The sequence below is a fragment of the Triturus cristatus genome, chromosome 12 (assembly GCF_964204655.1).
Source record: "Triturus cristatus chromosome 12, aTriCri1.1, whole genome shotgun sequence".
Taxonomy (NCBI): domain Eukaryota; kingdom Metazoa; phylum Chordata; class Amphibia; order Caudata; family Salamandridae; genus Triturus; species Triturus cristatus.
In genome coordinates this window covers 196,643,979-196,663,914 of record NC_140595.1, presented here as the reverse complement: position 1 = coordinate 196,663,914, position 19,936 = coordinate 196,643,979, and the positions used below count along the sequence as shown (strand labels likewise).

Here is a 19,936-nt window from a genome sequence, read left to right as displayed (position 1 = left end):
GGGCCCTAATGGTCTTTTTCCTCTGTTGCATTGCAAGTTTGCAGGCCTTCAAAGAGGACCTGACCGCTGCCTCATCCCTCGGGTATTGCTTAAGGGCATAGATTAACTTCCTATGGGCCCTAGAGCATGTACCATCGAACCACCTTATCTCCTTTGGACCTTTGGGCCTGCTGTTAATAGTTAAGCACAACTTAGAATAAAATCATAGCCATCACCATTATACACAGGCACACACTGTGTTAGAACCCCCTCCCAACACAACCAACCTTCCTGTAAGAGCCAGAGTAGTTAACCCCTTCAGCGCGGCGCGGATTACCGCGCTGTGCTGAAGGGTTCGTGCGCGGGAGGGGCCGTGACGGAGTGGTTCCGTCATCCACACAGCGCGACCGACGCGCATGACGGAACCACTCCGTCACGCGCATCGAAGGGATTAAATAGCTAAGATAGCCTAAGAAAAATCTAAGGTAGTCGGCTGTCAACTACTAGCGAGGTTTATTTAGCCGAAACTTCGGTAAACCAGAAGTTAACATTATTCACACATTAAAAAAAAAAAAAACGCAACGGGTGAGGATGAACGAGCGGAAAGCAGCTTGTACTCATGCAGGAGACACTTGATGTAAGGAGAATTAAATGTAGATTATGCTGCACTTCCTGTGGCAGAAAACCGATGTGATTAATCGTGGTTCTCCATTCCTGTATGTTGTTGTCAGTCAATGCGACAGTGAGAGAGATGCATGTCACCGAAGTCTGCACTTCTTAAAGTGCATCACAGGAGGTCATAAGTGAGATCCCCTCACCGCACCCTTTGACGTATGAAAAATGTAACAGCGCCCCATCCGCTCATTCCAGGTTTCATTGGTTTCGATTAAAATGTGAAATAATTAAAGGTAAACATATCCCCGCTTTGAAAAACGAACATTACGACATAATAATGTCCACCTTGCCCATGCCAGTGATCTAGAGCATGGTCCCCTTGAATTTCTTGAACACTGGGTTTTTCGGTTCATGCCAGGTGTAGCACTCAATCTCCTGAGGCTGCGTTTGCCCCTGTAATCTTTACAAACATAAGGTGTATGACCCTAATCATGCCAGGTTTATTCGTTTAGCTGCTAATATCATAAGCCATACGGTCTTACCGATACCGGAGTGTAAAGGATACGCTGCCTCAAACAGAAAGCTCAGCTCCATCCCATCAGGGCAACCTCTCATTCGATAACCCCATACGCTCTAGCAGGAGCTCAATATGGGTTTGTATACTGTATAAAAGCAGAGCTCAATGGCGCAGTAAATTGACACCAACCAAGCTAGAGGACAACATGGAGAGACATTCCCAGAGCCTACCAGGCGAGCCCATGCAAGGGAGGCCGGACAGGCAGCAGTCAGGAAGCGAAGGGCAAGAGGCAGGAACAGAGCAGCGACTCAGAAGCACAGGCGGGAACATAAGACACACCAAGTGCACAGTTAGTCACCAGAACGCGACGGGGGCGGACAGTACCACGCTGAACCACACCGAGGCGGGCCACAACGAGAACATGCACATAGCAGACAGCTACAGCGACAACAAGGTGGAGTAGCTAGGATGAGTATGGGACTGCCCAGCAAGGCAGTTTGAAGGCCAAGGGGAGAACACCCCCGGAAGACAGAAGCGCAGGGCGCAGCACCTGGGACGACCTTCATCAGAGGAGCTGTCCCGCAGGCACATTAGACACAGATGAGGGTAAAACCCAAAGTAAAAAGACACATCCGAAGAGTGTGGCATCCGAGGCACCGAAGGTGCCTATAGGAACTGAGAAGAACAACACACATAGCTGTTGAGAACAACATCAGATCTCCAGACCACCACCTCCGACCCGGAGGGGAAATGCACCCCCATAGAAGAGAGGGACTGTGCAGTACATGAACGGGACAAATAAGACCCTAGAAAGAGCATCCGGGAGCAGAGACCCACCTCAGGGAGCGGAACCTTAGGAAACTGTATTGCTGAAGATGCAGGAACATGCACCGAAGTGCAGCATAAACGCTGTAAGAAAAAACACCGCCGTGCAGAACGATGACAAGCCTGAGTATAAGGCCCCAAACTGCTTCCCGAAAAACGAGGATATAGGACCAGACCTCGCAGAAGCGAAGAGAGGTGGAGGTGTGTAGAAAGGGATACCCAACGGGCAATCCGAGGAGATATATATATATATCTATATCTCAAAAGGGGCCCAGCCACGAGACCAGGCAGCTGCGGATACGATAGGAGGACCTGCCTGATGCACCTGGGGCAGGAGGCAGCTTCATTTTGAAGCATGTTGAAATACACTGAAAGGAGATAGTACAAGGAAAATACCCCTAGAAGAGGAGAATGAGGCACACACGCAAGGCTCAAGCAAGGCGAGACCTGTGGCGTGTAGGAGACAGTGCCAGAAGGCACAACACTATAAACTGTCCAATGGTAAGCAAATAGCTTCAGTAGGTGTAGGGAGACCAAGGGGACTTCCACGCCTGCCTGGCGCAGAGCGGAGCTACAGGTACCCCACTTGGAGTATATCACACCCCCAAGAAAAACAGGGGAACACCTCTTAGGGTAAACCATAGTCAGAGGACAGAACAGAACAACCTGTGGAACACCGCCACAGTAGGCTTACTGCCAGCCCAAAAACACATAGTCGAACAGGCGGACGTTAAATGAAAGGGTAACCACCCCAGGATATGACAACGTGAGACCCGCCAAGTACAAACCTATTGGGGAGGGCGAAAGCCCGTAAGGAGACGCCGAACTGCCGAATCGGCGTGGGCATCAAACAAAAGGACCCCATCAAAGGGCAGGTCAACAAGGCGTTCCCGGCTATTCTCCGGGAAGATGCCATCCCATAACCAAGCATGGCGTCGTAGTGCAACCGAACCAGCCATAGCTCGGCCTAAGGAATCCGAGGTATCCAGGGCCGAGCGGATAGTAAATTCCACCAGATCACGGATAAGACGGAGGAGGTCAACACGAGCATCCTCAGATGTGTGAGATAGAAGAGACTCGGCAGAGTCCCAAAGGGCAGAAGTAGCCCGAGCCAAGACACACACTGTATTGAGTGAACAAAGTGCTGCACTAGTGGAGGCGAAAATATTACGACCCCACGACTCCAGCCATCTGGACTCCCAGGAGGGAGGAAGCAGCAGCTGAGGCAAGGAAGGAAAAGCAGCTTGCAGAACCAAACCCTGAACGTCTGGATAAACAAATAAACAAACCGGTTCGTTTGGAGCAGGGCGGTGGCGGTGCATGATAGAACGAGCCACGGGATTACCCGATGCCGGCCAAGCCCAGGTGCCCAGAAAGGCATCATAAAGAGAAGCTTCGAAAGGCAGAAGTGGCTCTACATTCCCAAACTGTGGTGGAGGACATCCAACAGAGGGTCAACAGGCAGAGGGACCGAAAGGGGCTGCATACTCAGAATGCGGGCGGCCATGGAAACAACTTTTAGAAATGCCGCACCAGGCTCAGTAGCCCTCCGAGGAGGGGACAATAACGCATCTGTGGGTGAGGGCTGTAAACTGAGCCTCCCACCCCAAGGAGTGTTTCTGATGAACGGAGGATGAGACCAATGTCCAAATGAAGGAAACCCCATGGACGAATGAGGGTCCTGATGGGGTTCCTGAGGAGGCGGAGCCACAAATTCCCTGGGGGGGGGGGGGGGAGGCAATGACGGATCCGGCATTGCCAGATGTTGGGGTGAAGCCGAAATACCCCCGGAAACCTCCGGAGAGGAGTCAGTGATCTGGCGTCGAAGCGGCGCCAGGACGTCCTCGGTCGGAGCCGACTCGGCCTCGTCCGGCGCCGACTCAGCCTCGTCCGGCGCCGACTCGGCCTCGTCCGGCGCCGACTCGACCTCAACCACAATAGGCTCTGAAGAAGGGAACGGTGCCAGAGCCAGGGAGGCAAGGCTACGCTAGGCTAGGCTTCGGCGCTAAACCAGCGCCGGCTCGGCCTCCGAAAAGGCCGCCGCCTGTCTGGAAGGCCGAGGTGGGCTCGAGTCAAGCTGCGAGCACCAGCAACCACCTGCGACACCAAAGGGAGCCCTACTGGACTATGCGGCGCGGTAGGGGTGCTATGGGTCGAAGAGGGGGACCCAGCCGCGCCGCGCCCTGATGACGCCATATCTCCATCATCCCTAGAGGCAAGGTGCTCAATCGATGCCGGGGGCAAACCCACCGGCGAGCCCACCGGAGACCCTGCAAGTAGCGGAGGGTCCGAGGACACCCCAGGGAGAGGAGGGGACCCTAGGGAGGCCGGCAAGGCCGCGGCATAGGCCGCCATCTGGGTCTGAGTCGCCCCCACGCACGGGAAAGGCGGATAGTGGAGGGACGACTCCCGGGGTCGCAAGTCCGGAGAGATCAGGGAACTAGTGCCCCCGACAACAGAAGGAAGGGAGGTCGAGGACCTCGGCGACATGCGTTGGGACTTACCAGGAAGGGGCGAGCGACGCACATGGGAACCAGACAGCGACTGACGCCGCGAACGGAACCCACTGCCTCCGGGACCTGTCGCCGAAGAGGAGGCCAGGGGCCATGACGACCCTGACCGGGACAGGCGAGCCAAAAGTAACTTCATCCGGCGCTCCCGCCGGGACTTCGGCTTGAGCTGTTGGCAGGCATCGCAATCCATCGAGTCATGGTGTTTGCCCAGACACCACATGCAGATAAGGTGTGGGTCCGTCGCGGACATTTGCTGCGAAAAGGAGGTACACGTTTTAAAGCCCGAAGGCATCGCACACTGTTCCAGACGCGAAGGCGTCAAAAGGGGCCTGACAACAGGCCAGAGGAACCGCTTACTCCGGATCAGAGTTGCACGCGGAAAAGAAGGAAACTGACATCAGCGCGCCGGGAGGGACTTATATGACCTCGCTGACGTCACTTCCGTGGACGACGTCAGGGCAGGGTCGTGTGGCGCCGTCCCCAGGGCGCGCAGAGGTGCTGCTGCAAAAATTTTCCGGATCCAGTCTGACGCCTGGGGATAATTCTACGTTAAAGAATCTGTGGCTAGATGTCTCTATCAGATACACACTCACAACAAATATTAGTTTGAATCCGTTCTAAACAGGCAACTGCTATCTTCATAGTTGAACAGCAATCAGGCGGTTCACATGTTATTGTTTTTTAGCATTTGGGCTTTGATCACTATATATCGATCAACAGAATTTCAAGCTCAGGTCATTTCCCTTTGATATGTGAAATAATAAAAACCTACCGGACAAGGCAATAGCATTGTTTTCTGGAAATTCCCATGTACAACACAAATATTTCTAAACACTGATGACACTCCCTCTCAGTCTCTGTCTTTGCCTTAACTGGGCTGTGCGGATCCTTTGCGCCCATGGGCGTCTGCTGCGAAAGAGCACCAGCAGCATCTAGGGAGGAAGGAGCTTGACGGAGATACCCCCAGGATCACGTTTTATCTGTGTACATCTCAGTTGCACTACAATACATATACGTGTTGATTGGGACTTCTTTTTTATGTGGTATTTGTTTGGTACAGAAACTAAACACATTGTCGGAAATTCAAGTAAGCAAAAGTCCCGTTGCTGCAAACATCAGTTTTATGTCAGGTAATGCTAGACATATGTACTCAGCCTTTATTTTGGGGGGAGGCGTTGTGGAAGCATTTTTTCCATTGAATTCGACAATCACAGCTTTATATACATATAGCGCTGTATAAAAAAAACTCTGTATCTATCTTTTATCTATCTATATTTTATCTGTGTTTTATCTATCTATATTTTATCTATCTTTTTCTGTCTACCTACCTATCCACATTTGATCTATCTTTTATCTATCTTTAATCAAGCTATTAATTTTTAAGTCACTTAAACACTTACTATTCAATGTACTCCCAGTATTTGTGCAGCTTTTTTTTTTTTTTTAATACGACCGCGAGTGCTTGTTACGCCCTCCATCTGCATCTGCCCTCCATCTGCCATAGTGCTAACACCAGCCAATGGTATTGGAGCGCTATAGGTGCTCACCAGTTACATTACACAATGACACATTCATTGTTGTAGGCAAGGGGGAGCATAAGTGAATTTCCCAGAATCAGAAATTGTTCAGACGACCCAGAGATGCGAACTTGGTTTCCCAGTTCCCGTCGGCAGCTCTGTCCCTTATGCCACATCCTCGCTTCACTTCTAAGCTCAGCTGATTCTCACTTTCACTTCCACATTTGATCAGCAAGACCCAGTCAACACTGAACAAGCATTGGCAAAGCCAATAGATCTAGGCAAAGCCTGAGCTATTGACCATGTCACATGTTGCTCTGATGCAGTATCTTCACCCCTCCTAACCTAAAAAAGCGCTATGACGTGGCCTGTGCTGGCTGCATCATAGTGCTTTTTTCAGCAACTTTTAGCCATGCTGAATATTATATGTGCTGCTAGACAGCATGGCTAAAAGACATTCACATTGACATGGTCAATAGCTCGGGCACTGCCAAGATCTATTGGCTTTGGCAATACTTGTTTGGTGTTGACAGGGTGTTGCTGAACAAATATGGAAGTGATAGTGAGAAATAGTTTAGTAGCTTTGAAGTGAAGCGAGGATGCGCCGAAATGGACAGAGCTGATATTCAGCATGGCTAAAAGTCACTAAAAAAAAGCATTATGATGCGGCCAGCACACGCCATGTCGTAGCGCTTTTTGTGTTAGGAGGGGTAGGACAATAACTCAACATGAGGGGCAAAGAGAGTCTGCGTTGGCTCAACATCATGTGATTCTGGGCTTTCAGTAACTTTCAGCCATGCTGATGTGCTGCTGGATAGTGTGGGTAAAAGACATTCACATTGACAAGGCTAATAGCTTGGGCATTGACGAGACCTGTTGTCTTTGCCAAGGCTTGTTAATGTTTAGCTGATCATACATCAAGCTTTTGTCACCTTACCTTGTACAATCAGCCTCAAAAAAGTCCAGATTCGTACACTCCGACCCAATCTCCAATCACTTCACAACAGGGTCACATTCACCTGTAGGTTTCCTGTAGGTTTGCAACGTTGGCCTAATTCCATTAAATCATCCCTACTACGACAGAAAATTGAGAACCTAACCCTTAAGAAATATGTAAATGGCCGCACCTGTGCAAGCTGTACTACTTATTAACCTACTTTGCAAAAACTAAATAAATTAAACAGGTTCCCCGCAACAGCAAGTCTAAGACACAGAGGTTGAGGGAGTAGAGACAGGAAATTAATTCAATGTACTGAAGACAAACGTCTGGCACTGTCTTCATATATAGACGACCATAAACACATTTATGTTGGAAAAAAACAAACCTATTTACACCCACTCCCCAGCTACAGTTATCCTCAGAGGAGAAAAGGACAACAGATCAAACTGGACATTTAACATGAAACACGGGGCACATATGATCCAAAAATCAATTTTTATAAGAAATTACTACAAAAAAGACATAAGTAATACATTCTTAAATACACTCAGGTCTAAGCCCAACTTAAGCAATTTCAAGACAAAAACTAAAATAATATCTGGAGATCACTGATGTAATTAGCAGATATTTAGAGATGCCATTCAGCTTGCTGGTGAAACAGGAGATTTGGCAAAAAACAGTAGGCCGAAACGACAAGATTTGGATTGTCTAGAGGCCAAGGCAACCGTGCCGCAGAACACATCAGGTACTGGAAAGGATGTCCATCTTTAAATCAAATTATTCATGTGATGTGCAAACTGGACGTATTTGCCTGGTTGTTGGAGTGTGAGTATTTGCTGTCACTGTTTTGGTCCTTGACGCTGAGGCGTGTGACGATAATCTGGTAGCAGGTTTTAATACATGCCTCCACTAGTTGTCCTTGGCAGGCCTGGGTTTCTGCTACAAGCCTACTCTGCATCACTGGTACCCTCATGGAGCCATCTCTTAAAGCCAGTTGCTGGATCATCTCTGGTGGTGAGGCTCATATGTGGGAACAGCCATGTCTTCATTGTGTTTTGGAACTGGGATCGGTGTAAAGGGTAGGTGTTGAATAGCAACAATAGGATACTTCTGTGACTGATGGGAGTTGAGGGTCAGAGATACTTGGAGAGGAAAAGGGGAGCAGGAGAATAAGCATGACTGAAGAACAACTAAGAGGCAAGAGAGAGAAATGGATGGGAGATCCCAGTGGAAAATATATGGGTGGATAGAGGTAAGAAGGGTGTCTGGGGTAGGATATCTATCTTGGAATTGTGTGTGCATGGAGGATCATTGATTCTGGCCTGCAACTTGAGGGTGCTCAATGTCGTCTTACACACAGAGCCAGTCGGACAACTTACAGAAGACCACCGGGACAGAAGGTTTGTCCTGGGACATGTGAACATATGGTGGTTTCTTGAACGAACAGAAGTGGTCCTCAAGACCTAAAATATCCTGAGTACAGCCTTTCAGATGAACATAGGAATTAGCAGAAGTCAGGCGGTGCACCTAGGAGACACAGACATACCAATACAAATACAAGAAGCATCTGCACAAAAACTCAACATTCCAAAATCCATTGCCCATATTTAATTCCCCCATTTTATTCTACCTCGTCTCCCGCTTGTTCTTTCTCTTGGGTATATAACAAGCCTTTACCCTCTATGTATTGCTTGCTTCCCATTAGATGATGTATATGTGTTGCTTCTTTTGCTAAAAAGATACATCCGCTCCCTGTTGCATAATAACAATCTAAACTACAGTCGTCAATAACATTCAGGATCTACAGTATTTTTGGGCAACTAAGTTCTTTAAATTCTTTGCCTAGATAGTTCAGGAGGGTGTGCCAGTATTTTCTAAAATAATGGAATTTTCCTTGTGCTGTTATAAGCATTTTTTAATTCGTAAGGCCCACCACAGTCTATGAAAATACATGTCACCTCAAGGGTAAAGCGGGGAGCTAGACCACGCTAGTATGGTTGGGTTTACTCTCAATAGTGTATGCAAGATGATTTTCCCTTTTCTGGAGCACAAAGGGTCGACTATCTGAGAAGGGCTATTCTGCAGTACAACTTCTAGACATTCTTCTATTCACGAGCCTGTCGCCTCCTCACTTCTTTAACTGAAGACGTGTTGCTTAGTATCTACTCCTGATATAGTGTCTTAATCTTGGTGCCCTCTGTAGTCCAAGATAGTCCTTAGTTGGTGAAACGTTTCGACTCCCCAGATTAAACATGTTCAGCAACCTACCCTTCCACCATGCCCTGAAGGTCTGCCTAATCATGCCACAACAAAGAGTTCATGACCATATATCTGGCAGAAATGGGACGAAGATGTTGTTAGATGATGTTGTGTCGCTGTGCTCTTCAAAATGTTTAGGGTCGCTCTCGTCACCAGGGAGGCAGATACATTAGTATTCCTATGTGGTCACAGGGACCAAGATATTTCCCAAAGTGCCCCCTGCCACTCATAGTTGGATCTATTATGTGCAGTTCTTTCTATATTTCTTTCCATGTCCATTTGGTGAAGTACTGGATGTGTTAAGCCTGACAGTATTTTATTTGTCTGGGACTCCCTACACCCCACCGCTGAGTCACTACGAGCATTGATCTCTGCCTAATCTCACGTATTTGCCCTGCAGATGAAGGAGATTAATAGCTACAGTTCAAATAGGTATTATCTTTTTATATAAACAGATGGTGCCTGGAAGGTATATAATTTCTTGGGTATCATGATCATTTTGGCAGCACCAATACACCTCCAGCCAGGAGACTGCTTTGTGCTTACGACTCTATAGCTCCGACTGCAACGCTCTATGGATTGCCACCACATTAATCTCTTTGGTTCTGCATGAGGGGTCCTGCTTAATCAATTTCAAGGTAACTAATGCTGTAATCGAACCATTAAAAGATGTTGAAAGCAATAGAGATTTAATTGCTGCTCATGTCAGTGGGAGGTTAATTCCCTCTGTTTTGTTTAATCTTGAATCCTGGCACTATAGACTAAGCTCCTCCTGGACTGTGGGTAGGGTGCTCATAGGGTCTTGCAAGGGGTAACAGTATATGTTACTGGCAAACACTATGGGGCTTATAATGATGTCCGCCCGCCCGCCATCATCACGGTGATGGGACCGACCGTCAGACGTGCGGCGGTCCCACTGGCCCAATTAGGATGTGCCCGCCATACTGGCGGGCGCATCCTGGCCTTTTACCATTGCTGCAGCACCGTCCGCAATGGTAAAAGGGCATGCACAGCATTTCCCTGCACCACGTGGCAGGCACCATGCGGTGCCTGCCACTTGTTGCAGGGAACTGCATGGGGTACCATGGGTACCCCCCCCAGTGCTCCCCCCACATCCCCAGGGGGCCCGCAACAGGCCCCCAAAGCCAATCCTTGCCTCCATGGAAGGGCCCTTCAATCACCCACATCCTAATATGGCGGGCAGAGCATGCTAGGCACCGCCACAATATTAGTGGCCCAGCTCCAGCCGGCAATTGTAACGATTACCGACCAGCGGAAAAGCGGCGGACGGTCTTTGCGTCTGCCGCAATACCCACCGCCATCATAATATGGCGGGGGTATTTCTCATCACGATGTCGTAATGATCGCCACTGCCGACCCGGCGGTGGTGATCGTTACGCCATCGTAATGAGTCCCTGATTCACAAAGTTAACTTTCACTTTTGAGTGAGCTTACATTTTGGGATAAATTAACTACTTTTGGAATGCACAAACTACAAGTGTGAACGTACTACAAAAGTGTAAGTTACATGTCTCCATTTCCAGAGTAAAGCAATAGACTTGCTCTTATTTGAGTGGGTGACGCTCATTCCTAAACCTCTCCCTGACTCTTCCAAAACCCCACTTACTCCTCCCTAATCCCATCCCCATTAAGAGTAAATCTGCCCCTTTTCCTGCCCACTCAACTGTGTACCTCCCACATTTACTACTAAAACCTATACTTATGTGTGCAAAGACTCTGCAGTCGGGGCAAAGAACTATGCACGCGTAAGTATAGGTAAAACGTTTGTAGTATGTTTTGTAGTACTACAAAACATACTACAAAGCACAGTATGTGAATCAGGCCCTGTGAGTGTAAATGAATCCCTTCTAACGGTTTGCTGGGATTTTCTGTGACAGTGTCTTCGATGTGAGGGAAGAAAAAGAGGGGAGAGTGGGCACCCCTGCCCAGTACTTCTATTTATGCACATCAAATTGAGAGGCATTTGTGAAGACATACATGGGCCCTTGATAAACGATATCCATATTTCACCCAGTTCAGGACTTAACCTCCAAACCCCATTTCTGACAGTATATATTTCTTAAGTCCCAATCTCCTTTATAAAACACTTTTCCAGAGTCTAATAATAGAACTGACATCTGGTTACTCTTGCTTCCTATGTCTACAGAGTGTAGTGTCTTCTTCATATTATATTCTTCCTGCCTCTCAATCATAGATCTTGCTTGACTGGGCAGTTTCAGTGTTAACACCATCTCCTACCTGCAGGAAGCAAGGATTATCTACCGTAACCTGGTGTCTAAATTCAGCATAGATATCATCCTCTAGGAGGCACAGTCTGTTGCTAACTTGTTGGTATTGAGTATACAGGGAGATCATGGCGTCTGTCATCGTGGGTGTAGCTTATCTCCTGGAACACACTCAGGAGTACCAGCAGTAGATGAGTACCACATGTTTTGTAAAAACGTTGCGGTAGTCATCAGGCTCTGATACTTTAGATGTTTTGAGACTGCTAATACCAAAAAGGATCACCTCTATAGTGATTAGCTTTACTAGTTTGGCTCAGTCTATTTCTAACAGTTTAGGTACTGCTGCCTCTTCACAAAGACTGTGGTTTCTTTTGCATAATGATCTCAGTGGAAGCGCTGAAAGCACCAGACCTTGCCCTTTCCCTCCACTGTGGATGGTCGTTTCTGAATCTTTCATTTTCTTGATATAACTGCATACCAGTTTAGCTCGTAGCAATTTTAGCGAAGTTTCCCTTGTTCGTTGTCTCCATCAAGGAGGCATTAATCAAGCTTGGCTAGAAGTTAGCCCCACTGTCCAAGTTGTGAGTGTATGTAATGATATTCTCAGAAATTATTCCTGACCATGATTTGTTGTTTATACTGATGCCAGTGTAAGAGGGATTTCTCAGCAAAAGTGTTGGCCTAGTACATTCTTGGCGGTGGAAAAGAGATCTAACCATGGTTCTTCCATTTGCTGGAACACACCAAGTGCTACCTCCAGATCTAGCTGCCATTCATGATCCGCTAGGCATCATCGGCTGAGTTCCTCCACCCTGGCATTTAAAGATCCCGCCAGGTGTCATGACCAAGGAAATGCCCTGCCTATCAAACAGTTTCAGAGGCACATGGCATCCTGGCACAGGAACCATGACCCCACATTGCCCTGTTTGTTTAAATACCATATGGCGGTGGTATTGTTTGCAAGGCTTTGGCCAAGTCTAAGGTTGATGGGAAGCAGGAAGGCCTTTAACGCCAAGTGAATAGGCACCAAATCCGACAGATCGATGTAGAGTTGGGTATCCACCAGATGTCCTATGATCTCCACCTCTCTCAGGTGGCATCCCCTCCCCAACAGTGACAGTCAGTCGACGTCAGCTCTGGGTGAGCTCTGGCAGTCAAGCAGCAACCACAACAGGTCTTTTGTATTCTCCTCTGAAACCTGGATGGAATCGGACAGGTTGCCTTGATGCTGAGCCCACTGAGACTTCAGATCCCACTGCAGAGTCTGCATGTGCCTTCTGGCATAGTGACGAGCAGATGCAGGAAGTCAAAAAGCCAAGAAGTCTCACAGCCAACTTATTGAGATCCAGGATATAAGCTGAGACATTAGTATGATATCCCCAATGTCCTGGATTAATTTGCCTGAGGGAAGGCCCAAAACTGCACTATATCCAGAATGGCTCAGATAAACGGAAGCTTTTGTGGATGGGTCAGGTGTGACTTCAGCACATTGATCAAGCAACTCAAGGATGTTAGGAGTTTCACTATTGTCTGAAGATGGTCTACAAATGAGCTTGCCTTCAAGAGCCAGTCGTTGAGGTATGGGAAGACTGGTATCCTCAACCTCCCAACATGTGCTGCAACCACTGCCATCACTTCCGTGAACACCTATGGGGCACTGGTAAGGCTAAAGTGGAGCACAGACAACTGAAAATGCTCTTGGCCCACCTTGAACTACAGGTAATGCCTGTGGGACTGCAGGACAGGAATATGAAAATAGGCACCCTGCAGGTCCAGGACTACTATTCTAGTCTTCCAGACCCAATATAGACAGAACTTGCATCTTGAATTTTCCCTTTTTAGGGAGAAATTAAGGAGTGAAGTTTTAAAATAGGACAAAGGCCTCCATTCTTCTTCAGCACCAGTAAATAACGAGAGTAACATCCAGACCCTATTTTCTGATGCTTACCGGGCTAAATTTTGGGTGGCAGGGGGAAGCCTTGGTGGTTTCTGGGGATTGGAACTGCTCGCTCCTCTCATTGGTTGACCTTCAGCCAACAAGAGGAGGGCTGTCCTTTGCACAGACTGACAGACACTCTTTATGCCTCAGAAAAAGGTGGAGGGATGGGCCCCTCCGCCCTTAATGGTAGGCCACTGCTGTGAAAGGTACTGTTGTGTACACAGCAACTTCTAAGCACAACATCAACTCGCCCCTGCAGCTCTACTGGGTTCAGTTACAGGAAGTGTGCACAGTGGTGTGCAATGTTTATTATTGTGTGTGCTGTTATGATCTCTTTGATATCCAACTATGTGGAATACCTCAGCAGTATTGGGGGAGTGTTAAAGTACTGTCTGATGTGTTGTGTCGAGTGCTTGTTTGTTGCTGCTTCAAAAATGCTTTTGTGAGCATGGAACTATCTAGCGATGTCAACGACTATCAATGGTTTTCTATGCAGATGACGTGCAGGCGACGGTGTCTCTATCTACAAATGAGGAGGGGGTCCTTTTCGATTCAGGAACTGTATGACCTCAGTAGCACAATGAATAAACCTGAACTGCCTCAAATGGAATGCTTATAAAACCGAGGTTCTAACTGTAGGCAAACAGTCTATGGTTGGGGAACCTCACTGGTGGCTTGAGGCATTGGGTCAAGCTCCGGATCCTAAACTAGCTGTGAAGATTTTGAGATTCTTGGTTGACAGTAGCTGTCTTTTGAATTGCAAATTAAGGCTGTGACATGTTGCTGTCTTGACTTGCTCAGAAGCCTGAAGAAAATCCACTGGAACCTTTCTCTTTCCAAAGCTAACACATGGAGATGATGGACGGAGCGCTGAAATGTTTTAGACACTCACCCCAAGTCACAGATCTGGGTTGAATCCATCATCGTTCTTTAGCCTACTTCGCCACCCCAGTACAGACACAGCCATATACAAATCAGTCTTGACCCTATTCCTCATGGGAATGGTCCAGCCTGAACTGCCAAGCCAGGTCTTCACTAGACTGGAGAGAAGCCTCCTGGGACTGGTTTCGGGGTAACACCCCTCACCAGCCAGGCTAGCTTGAATCAAGTGGCAAAGTGAGCACGGGACCCTGCTATGGGTGTTACCCGGTCCCAGGATGCTTGTTTCCAGTCCAGGGAAGACCTGGTTTTGCAGTTCGGGCTGCACTGTTCCCATAAGGAACAGGGACAAGACTGATTTGTGGTGATGAGGCACAATATCGAGTTTTAAATACCGACTGGCAGAAATATTGAGTCATATCGACAGCAAGGATATTGTGGTCAAGAATATAGACTTAAGGTAAATAATATCGATTAAAAAAAATATTGAAGTGTTTAATGTCGTTTGCAAAAATATAGTTAAAAATATCGATTTTTTTAAATTAATGTTATGTATTTTAGTATATATTTTAAATGTATGTGATGTATTTTTTTAATAAGAATTGTTTATATTTAGAATTGTTTATATTTTTTAATACGATACATTTTTAGTAGTTATTAAAAAATAATAATAGAATTTTGCATTTTTTAGTTCCGTAGCAGGTTGTGAGTTTATAGGGGAATAGGGTGGGAAGAAATGTAATTATATTAAATTAAATTTTTTATTTATTTATTAATATTTATTTAATTGAGATGTTACAGTGTAAAATGTGTAAATGTATTATTTACTAATTAATAATTGGTTGTTAATTGATAGGTAAATAATTATGGTAATTGTGTAATTAATTTGAAGTGTGTGTTTTGGGGTTTATAGGGGTAAGGGGTGGCAAGTATTTTTTTATTAACAATTATTTGTTAATTGTTATTAATTTATGTAATTAAAAATTAATTATGGTAATTGTGTGACAAATTTTAGGTGTGTGTTGTGATGTTTATAGAGGTAAAGGATGGGAAGTAATGTGTGTTTAATTAATATATAGTTGTTAATTAATGTTAGTTATTGGATATTTCTTTTGGGTAATTGTTTATTTTTGTGTGTGTTGGCTTTACTTTTAAAGGGGGAAAGGGTGGGTATTAACTACATTTTACTTACTTAACTACTTGTTTAATAGTAATAGTTTGTCATGTTAAAATAAGTTTTAATTGTGTAATTTATTATTTTACAGTTTAATTTGGGCGTGTGTTGTGGGGATCATAGGGTTAAAGTGTGGGTAGTAAATTTTCATTAATTATGTTTATATTAATAATATGTTTTTAATTGATAATTATGTTAAATATGGAAGTATATTTTTTTTCAAAATTTAGAAGTGTGTTGTGATTTGTATGGTGTTATAGGGTAGGAAATAAAATACATACATTTATGTAATAATTAATGTTTTTGTTTGTAAATATTTTCTAGTTTAAAATATTTATTTTGGGGAAATTTATTTTTTATTTTATTTTATATAATATTTGTAGGTATTTGTTATTTGTAACTAATATCGTAATATGTTTTCTTTTTATATATTAAATATATTGGTATTTAAATTTTTAACATATTTATACATTATTTATCAATTTTTATAAGATTTTTTTATTTTTAAATATTTATTTTGTTTTTATTTTTGAGCTGACTGGAGTGTGAATAGTAGTTTTATCTCTTCGCTATCCAACACTTTCCCTACTGTTGCACTCACTGGAGTGGGAATAGTAATTTTTGCCCCTTCGCTATCCAACACGTTCCCTACTGTTGCACTCACTGGAGTTGGAATAGTAAACGTAATCCCTCCGCTATCCAACACTTACTCTACTGTTGCACTCACTGGAGTGGTAATAGTAATTTTTACCCCTTCACTATCCAACACTTTCCCTACTGTTGTACTCATTGGAGTGGGAATAGTAGTGTTTAACCTTCCGCTATCCAACACTTTTCCTACTGTTGCACTCACTGGAGTGGGAATAGTAATTTTTACCCATCCGCTATGCAACAATTTCTCTACTGTTGCACTCACTGGAGTGGGAATAGTACATTTTACCCCTCCGCTACCCAACACTTTCCCTACACTTGCACTAACTGGAGTTGAATAGTAAATTTAATCCTTCAGCTATCCAACATTTACCCTACTGTTGCACTCATTGGAGTTGGAATAGTACTTTTTACCCTTTCGCTATCCAACACTTTTCCTACAGTTGTAGTTATTGGAGTGGGAATAATAATTTTTACATCTCCTCTATCCAACACTTTCCCTACTTTTGCACTGACTGTACTGCTAAATTTAAATGTAAATATTTATTAATAGTTCAATATTTTAATTTATTATAGAATTTATTTTTCTTATATTGTAAATTATTGATATATATTTATTTATTTTTATATACTCTTAAAGTGTTAAAATAAATTGAAAATAATAGTTTAATTGTTTTAATGTAAATATATATATGTATAAATTATTATGTTTGTGTGTATCTTTTTTAATTAAGTTTGTTATATTTTGTGAAAATGTATATTAAATGTAATTTATTTTGTTGAAATAATTTTAATATTTAATATAATTAATATATATGTATTTGGGTTTTGTTACAACGATATTTTTCAGTTGATAATTTTGTACTTGCCTGTTTAAGTATAGGAGTCGATATTTATGTACTCTATATTTTTTCATCGATATTTTTTACATCGATGTTGTGTCAGTGAACCCTGATTTGCTTATGACTGGGTCTAAACTGGGGTGGCGAAGTGAGCTAAAGAACGATGATGGATTCAACTCAGTTCTGTGACGGGGGGTAAGTGTCTGATAAGTTTCAGAGCTCCGTCCATCATCTCCATGTGTTTGCTGGGTATGCCCAGACGTGGGAAGCCTTGCTCACTTTGCCACTGGATTCAAGCTAGCCTGGCTATTGTGGGGTGTTTCCCTGAAACCGGTCCCAGGATGCATGTTTCCGGTCCAGGGAAGACCTGTCTTTGCAGTTCGAGCTAGACTGTTCCCAAAAGGAACAGGGTCAAGACTGATTTGCATATGGCCATGTCTGAACTGGGGTGAGCTAAAGAACAATGATGGATTTAACCCAGATCTGTGACTGGGTGTGAGTGTCTGAAAAATGTCAGCGCTCTGTCCATCATGTTTGCCCTGAGCTGGCAGGGTATGCGCAGATGTGGGTTCCTTGCTCACTTTGCCACTTGATTCAAGCTAGCCTGACTGATGTGGGGTTTTACCCCGAAAGCGGTCCCAGGATGCTTGTTTCCGGTCCAGGGAGGTCCTGGCTTGGCAGTTCGGGCTGGACTGTTCCCAAAAGGAACAGGTCAAGACTCATTTGCATATGGCTGGGTCTGAACGGGGGGGGGGGGGGCGGAGTGAGCTAAAGAATGATGATGGATTCAACCCAGAGCTGTGACTGGGGGTGAGTGTCTGAAAAGTTTGAGCGCTCCATCCATCATCTTCTTGAGTTTACTTTTCTCCTCCCATAAAGAGGATGATTATTCAGCCTCTGATCATTTTGTGCCTAGATTACTATAACATCTTATGCCTTGGCATCACCAAGAAGGCTAGGAACAGACTTCAAATTATCCAAGATGCTGTTGGGCTAGCTCACTTGGTTTCCAACCAGCTACGGAGACTTAATTGTCTCCCTTTCGAGAAACAGATTTAATTCAATGCTTTGTGCATCACTCATTGCGTCCTCAACAATAAGGGACCTCCTATTCTCAACTCCCTTAATCAGCCGTATCCACCGATTAGATACCTGAGATCCTCTAAACTTCTGTTTGGGTAATATACCTCATGTTAGTTAAATCAGGCATGGAGGTAGATCGTTCCGATGTCTTGGATCAGGACTGTGGAATAAACTTCCGGCAATCCTTGGAAACAACACCAACTACATGACATTCAGGAAACAGCTTAACACCTGGCTGTTTTAAGGTTGAAAGTTTTTCCTCTCTCTCCGTATTTCGGTCTACTGTTAGGCGCGCTGAGAAGCCCTCTCCAGGGCAGACATGGATGATACGTAATGTTATACAGTTTGTAAAACGCGCTTATGCCATAAAGTGTCTTGGCGCTAGTAAAACATAACAGGTAATGTGGTAGACGAATTAGATCGAAAAGGTTACAAAGATAATACCAGAAAGAGAGGATGATTATATGTTTCAGAGAAGTCAAGTTTTTAGATCCTACCTAAATTTTAACAGAATGGGTTGATCTCTTAAAAGATGGGGTAGGGCATTCCACCACTTAGAGGCGGCGTAAAAGAAGCTTCTTCCTCCCCATTGTTTTTTAGGTCCCACCTGGGCCAGCGCATACGCTGCTCTGGCAAGACATTTAGTAGCTGCTTTAAAAGTGCTACCTTGCCGGCCACCAGATTGCTGTTACGCGCACAAGCACGCGCGACGTGCACAGCACTTTTCCCGTCGCGCGCGCACACGCACCACTCGCTTTTTTTTTTAATTTCATTTTTGATTGCGCGCACACAACTCCCGTTCGTGGCCAATGCTTGTTAATCCTTTGGCAAAATGTCTTGTTGTGCACTGCTGACTTGCCGCCCGCATGTTTCGTCTCTTGTCCTGGGTGCAGGCTAAGCCCTGCATTTACCATATGGGTATTGCAGCATTTTAGACTGTGTAGCGGAGGTGGTCCAGACTACCGCCTCACTGCAATGGCTCCTGCTGCAGTTTCGCCCCAGCAGCCTCGCTCAGTTCTACGTTCATAGGTGAAGCAGACATGCATGGCAGCCCTTGTGATTGGGGGTGACAGACCTCCAGCTCGGTTGCAAATGGGCATTTTGGTGTGGCACTTAACGCCGTCAGGCCGAATCCCTCGCAGTGGTATCCTTCTGGCAGTAACCTCTGGGCCAAACCTGGTTTCCTGCTTTAGTGGACACAGCTTTCACTCACATCAGTGGAAGCACCTGCCTGCACTTCCAGTCCACACTGGATACTTGTTCTGGTAATCTTATGCATCTCACATGGAGATTGCACAGAGCAAGCAGGGTGGGGGCGTGTACACTTCAACAACATGGGCAAGGTGGAAAATGACGTTTAATTAATAGATTTGGCACTGCCGGCAAGGAGAACTGCTTTATTTAAAGTGGAAATTGCAGAGGGATCCTCTATATAATACGATCTAGCTATTAAACCTATGCAAAGGGGTTGGTTATGATGAAACTGCAGCAAACAACAGACTGTGAGATCTACATGATCACATGAGGCTCTGCGATGGAGGAAGTGCCCTGCTTTCCTCATCGCCCTCACTGATGAAAGATATCTTTGAAAACCCACCAGGATTATGTCTTCTCTATAAACTGGACCTGAAACTGAAAGAAGAGTTTCACATGATAAAGAATACAGTGAGGGCAGCATAGGAAACACGTTTACGGCCACATAACTAAGTTTTAATATACATGATACACCCCATTATGAATGGCCGACATGTCTCAGTATCTTCAATTGCAGACTTTTATAGTGTTCGTTTTAGCTTCTCAGTATTCAACACAACTCCTTTGACACCACTGTGTCCTTAATCAGCTCGTTTTTAATCATCTTTTTTTTAATTTTATTTTTTAAACACTTCCAAGTCCATTCCATTCTTTTCTGCTCCCACTCCATGCCTGCCTCCCATGTTCCTGGCGAGGGTGGTGT

At 45.1% G+C, this 19,936-nt stretch overlaps 1 protein-coding gene across 4 annotated transcripts in view; it reads right to left on the bottom strand.

Moving 5' to 3' along the window:
- VAC14 (VAC14 component of PIKFYVE complex) overlaps positions 1 to 19,936 on the bottom strand; it is a 1,500,963-nt gene that overhangs the window by 911,546 nt on the left and 569,481 nt on the right. The gene's annotated exons all lie outside the window — the stretch shown is intronic.